Consider the following 6,422-nt stretch of genomic DNA (forward strand, 5'->3'; position numbering starts at 1 on the left):
TGGTAATTTTTATATTGGTCCACGACTTTGTAAATTGCAGACACGTCCTCAATTCATCCCTTTAACTTCTGATTGTGACAATTTAGCCCAGGCAAAAGTTCTGAATTTGCAGCACTAGTCCCTGCATTCTTGAAATCTTTTGTTTCGCGGTTAATAATATGTTACTATATTTATCAAGGGCCCAAACTTTTTTAACTACAAAGTTTTGCGTGTATTGTTGTATAAAACGTCTTAGTCGGCTCAGTAAAAATGTTAAACGGTCACTAGAATGTTTAGTTTTTTATTGAATTATTTAACATGCTAACATAAACAATGGAATTGACTCTAACATCCGATCCGGCCGGAGGAAAGACATATATATATATATTAAAAAATCAGCATTTTCTGCTATCCTATTTACTGTTTAACACACATATGTTTTGGATTAGGCAAATATATCTTTTGACTTTTAAATAAATGATTTAGCGTTATAAACATTATTTGGTTATATAGTTGTTCACATTTCTATTATAAATGTGACAAGATAAAATAGTTATCCGGTTAATAACTTTTTTGGACTTCTTCTTGTGTAATATGCCAATGCACACCGTTAGCAGCCGGTTTTAACCCTACACACAAAGAGTTTCTCGGTTAATTATTTGTTTAGCGTATATTTACATCATAAAACATGCTAAAATCCTAAATTAATTTCTACAACTATCTTTAGCAACATAAATTTTATTTTAACCAAACCTTATACACGCATTCATCCCCAGTTAATAATCTGTTTAGTGTATTTACATCATAAAACATATCTTACACACAAAGAGTTACCCGGTTAATAATATGTTTAGCATATATATTTACATCATAAAACATGCTAAAATCCTAAAGTAATTGCCATAACTATTTTTAGCAACATAAATTTTATTTTAACCCAATGTTTCTGTTCCCTAGTTAAATACAAACCAGCAAACTATTTTTTAAGTTTAATCTAACAAATAAGCTAAATTTCCTTGAATACCATTTTCGTCTATAAAAGGTCATATTATAAAGTTTGCGAGCTATATTCAAATATGTTAAAATGGTCTGGTGGTTTAAGTTGATACTTTCGAATTCGTTTCCCGGGTTCGAGTTGCGCTTTAGACTGATTTTATTTTATTTTTCTTTAATGAATGTGATATCTCTTGATTTTGATGAGTTTTAAATTCATATTTTAGCTTATTATGATCAAATTAGGTTGCATTTAAGTCTTTATGTTGTATTTGCATACTCATTCGCATATCATAGGGGCTAGAGTGTACAATTGGAAGTTTTGGGTAAATTTGCAAGGTTATTTCTACAAATCAGAAACATATGGGGCCTCAACGAAATAATACAGAACCGCAGGGACCAATGCTACAAATTATGACATTCTCTGGGGCGATTTTGTGAAGTATCAGAAGCTCAGGGACCTGTTCTGCAATAAACAAAGAGATCTCCATTGATGGAGAACACGAGCTCTCTCGCCGGATCTGAAGCACGACTGCGAGGCCTGCTCCGGTGAGGTTCGATTCCGGTGACGTAGATGTCGACTTGGAACCGCGGTGGATGAATCGACGATGCGAGTGGCAGAGAAGCGTCGTGGTGGAGCACACCGGCGGAGGTGAGCTGAAGACGACGACTGGAGCTTGTCTGTACGCGACAATGAAGCTTGGTCCGTGAAGCTCCGAGATGGTGAGGTTGAAGGCGACGCGAGAAGAGCACGGCTTGAGAAGCCACGGTTCAGATCGACGCCACGAAGTGTTGAAGCGGGCAACATTCACTACGACTTTTCTTCCTAGTTTACCTAATTTTTTTTTTTTGAAAGAAACTTAATATTTTATTCCATTTACCTTCTAACCTGTTATCACCTGTTTTTTCAGGTTTCTCTTTTTTCACAGTATAAGGACAGTTAAGACATTTCCTCTATCTTGTATCATTTCAAAGCCCCACAATTTTTATGCCATAGGTATTTGCCTAATTTGTTACTTCTTAGAGTATTTTGACCCAATTCACCCTTGATTTTTTTTGTTAGGATAGAACTAAATTCAATAAAAATAAATAAATAAAAAAAGAGAAACGATATGTTGGGAATTTGTATGCTTAATACGTATCGATCAGTGTGAGAAACTGCCTTAGGAGTCATAAGTGTCTTGCAATGTAATAAAAACACATAAAGTGACCTCTACTGTAATTGTTTCATAATTATATGACTAGTATCATAGTTTTTTAATTGTTTTTCTCTCTGAGTGCAAGATGAGTTAGTGACACGTGTCAAAGAACGAGTCCAGAAGTGGAATTGATGACCTACTTATTGAACTTCCGAGAGGTCCTAATAAATCCAAGTGATAATTTTATATCTTCAAATAAAATGCTGGACAATAATGTGCTCAACTTAAAAAAAATTTAGATAAGCATGAGGGATTTCAGTTAAACAAGAATTATTCCTGTGTTATTTACTTATTTTATCGGAAACGGTTCTATAAAAGATGGTCCATTCTACGAAGGATCAACTCCGAGAGTGATCAGAGTTGAGAGAAAAACTGTATTACACAAGTTGTTGGATGATCTGCATGAAGTCACTGGATTTGAAAAGGGAAAGTTCCAGATATTAGACACAAAGTGTCCCACATCGGTAGTTGGAAGGGATCCTTAGTAGTATATAAGGTGGATGAGCCTCTCCACTAATCACCAATTGGTTTTAAGTGTGAAGCTCATCTAGCTTAACATGGTATCAGAGCCCGATCCACGCAATCCAACCCGATCCACATTGATCTGGCCCAATATTGGCCCATCGATCCTTGTCCGAGCATTCCGAGATTGATGCTCAGAGAACCATCATCTCGAGGGGGCGTATTAGACACAAAGTGTCTCACATCGGTAGTTGGAAGGGATCCTTAGTAGTATATAAGGTGGATGAGCCTCTCCACTAATCACCAATTGGTTTTAAGTATGAAGCTCATCTAGCTTAACACCAGATTGATTTGATTGGTAGATACCCTTCCATTGTTCAACAGTCTCTTGTCAAGTATACGTGTTTTCCCATCGTGGATGATTCTGGTCTTGAGACCATGCTTGAGGTTTCAACCCACCATCCTTCTATCAACAATGTGGAGTTGTATTTAGAGGTCAAACATGTGGTTTCTCCTCCATTAGCAACCAATGCTGGTTCCTCGGCTAATCAGGCCTCTAGACAGAGCCGTGCCTTATGTTACTAGAATGGCATTTGCCTTAGGCCTCACCAAAATATAGAATACTTTAGCAGCCCCAAAATAATTTCTTGCTTATCATATTGGTAGTAGTGTATAAGTTTAGCCTGAAGTTATTTTCGCTTGAATTCATGTTAGGAACTTAAAACATAAAAAAATCTAAGATCTCAAATTTAGGATCTTTAACAATGAATACATGTAAATCTTGTGTGCTGGTATATGGAAAGCAGGTGAAGAGAAAATTTATTTTACCAATTACACATCAGACTTATAAGTCTGTGGTGGAAACCCTAGTTAGAAGAGCAGCCGTCGGTCTTCTCTCTCTTGCTCCGGTGGTTGGTGGTTCTCACCACCACCGGGAGCGGCTAAAACTCCGGGGAAAGAGGCTCTGAAAGCTATTTACCGCCGGCTTTCTGTCTCCGAGAAGAGATGGTTCCTCTAGCATCTCTATCGCCGGCTTTGTGTCTCTGGGAATGATGGTTTTTCTAGCATCTCGATCACCGGAATTATGTTCTTGTGTGGTGAATTAGTATTAGTTTGAAGTCGTGGGAATACTGCTTTTGTTTGGTTCCTGCTGTTTCAGTCACTTCGTCGCATCCTAAGTTAGCTTTTTGGGTTCGTTTTTTGTGATTATGTTCGCGGTGGAGGTATCTACTAGACCTTATCTTGGACCTTTGTGGTTTTGGGAGATGGTTTCTAGACGAAGCAGTTAACTTGTCCTTCAATTTTTCTCTTGCGAGGAGGTGGGCAATCTTTGTTCTGTAGGTCACTTGGCTGCCTTGCGAGTGTCCGCGTGTAAGAGCTGGTGGTCTTCTTTTACGTTTTTCCAAGTAACGTTTCAAGGTCTTTTGTCCTTGTATCTTAGTTTTAGTGGTGGTTTCTGGTCATGCAAGTTCTACATGGATAGTAGCTGCTGGAGTTGGTGTAGATTTGACCTCTCGATTGCTTCTGATGTTGCTGGTTCTAGTATGGCTTGGTGATATTCCCTTCAGGGTTGGGATTGCTCAAGACATTTGTTATTTAGGTCAGCTCCATTTATATCGAATTCTTCTAGAAAGGTAGAAGGAATAGACTTGTGGACATATATGGGTTTTAAGCTCTCTTTATGTCTTTGTTTTATTTTGTTTGGTTTATGTTCTTTGTCTTTGGTTTCTTATCGACACTATGTATCTCAATTTTCTTCGAGTTAAAAAAAAAAGAACTGCTACTTTTGTATATTAATTATTTAATCACTAATTTTAGAAAATACATTTGAAATATTTTGATAATATTGAAATGCCTAATTATCATATATTCATATGAAAATTATTTTCTTATAAATGTTGATTATGAGTAAATTTGGCAAAATAATTTCTTGAAGATGAGAAAACATATTCTATTTCAGTCGTCTTTTTACACAACTGTTTGGTAAATTTTTTTTTTTAAATGTTTTATAGTTCTTTTTGAATTGTTTTGTTTTCAATAACTTTATATTCAAAAGTTGTATTACATTTAGTCAAAAAAGTTGTATTACATTTTTCCAAATTCAAAATGAAAAACTTTTATTTTAAAGTTTGCCTTAGGCCCCTATATGCCTTTGCACGGCACTGCCTCTGGAAAGCGTTGTCATCATTCATCAAGAGGATGCTAATGAGGAGAGCACAAATGACAGAAACTGTGGAAAGAAAAAGCCTGGTCCCAGCGAGCGTGTCAAAACAGTTGATTTTGTCTAGTGCATGGCTCAATGAAAGCATGAAAGCGAGTTACAGATTGGTATGCTTTTTAGAGATAAAGAGGAGCTGGAGAAAGTAGTGAAGCTCTATTCTGGGAGAAGGCAACGAGAGTATTATGTATACGAATATTCCGCTATTTTAAGTGCAAGAATGGATGCGGATGGATTCTCAAGGCAGCTAAATAGAGAGGAGATGGCTTCGAAATAACATAATACAGATGTAACATCCGGGTTGTGATATATGGAAAGTTTTAAGATAATTGATTTGGTTACTTATATCACCAAAGTTGACTTACCTTTTCTTTCACACATCCGTTTAGAACTCCAGAGTTAAGCGTGCTTGGGTTGGAGTAGTGAAATGATAGATAACCTATCAGGAAGTGATTCGCGATACCGTGCGAGTGAGGCTAAGACACGAGGAAAGGCCGGGTGGTGATTGCAGAGTCAGTAAACAATGATTTCGAGTCTTCAAAAAATTAACGCACGACCGTCGGATGGGATGGGACCCACGGGCCAAGAGAGTGGGGGTGGGTGGCCCATTAGCCGTGGGCGGATCGGGGCGTTACAAATGGTATCAGAGCTTGTAAACCGTCTCGGTTCTGACTCAAGAGGCGTTTTGAGACCTGTCGTGGGACGCAATGAGGATGTTTTGTTTTTTGATAAAGAGTGAATTGTAACATCTCGAGTTGTGATATATGGAAAGACTTAAGAGAATTGATTTGACTATCTATGTCACCAAAATTGACTTATCTTTTCCATCACACATCCATTTAGAACTCCAGAGTTAAATGTGCTTGAGCTGGAGTAGTGAAAAGATGGGTGACCTATCGGAAAGTGATTCGCGATACCGTGCGAGTGAGGCTAAAACACGGAGAAATGTCGGATGGTGATTGCAAGGTCAGTAAACAATGATTTCGAGCCTTAGAAAATTAACGCACGGCCATCGAATAGGATATGTCTCCACCGTCGTATGTCTTCACCATCATCTAAATCTCTACCGTCATCGATAAAGCTGTCGTCTATGTCACCGCACCTTTATCTACATCTTCACTGTCTTTGCCCTCATCTACGTCTTCACCGTCATCTATGTTTTTGTTATCATCGATCAGTAGCTTGATGTATCTTAAATTATAGATTGAAAAACATAGATAAATGATTTAAGATAAGCTCTCTCGACAAACTATTTTGGAGGACAAGTTTTTGATTTACAAAAAATGGAGTTCTAGAGAAAGAAGATGAAGAGGAAAGATAAAAGTGTGTCTTTCAATCCACCAACGTGTTTTGATTTTTTTTGTTAGGATAGAACTAAATTCGATAAAAATAAATAAATAAAAAAAGAGAAAGGATATGTTGGGAATTTGTATGCTTAATACGTATCGATCAGTGTGAGAAACTGCCTAGGAGTCATAAGTGTCTTGCAATGTAATAAAAACACATAAAGTGACCTCTACTGTAATTGTTTCATAATTATATGACTAGTATCATAGTTTTTTAATTGTTTT

This window comes from Raphanus sativus, chromosome 4, assembly GCF_000801105.2.
Source record: "Raphanus sativus cultivar WK10039 chromosome 4, ASM80110v3, whole genome shotgun sequence".
In the NCBI taxonomy this organism is placed as follows: domain Eukaryota; kingdom Viridiplantae; phylum Streptophyta; class Magnoliopsida; order Brassicales; family Brassicaceae; genus Raphanus; species Raphanus sativus.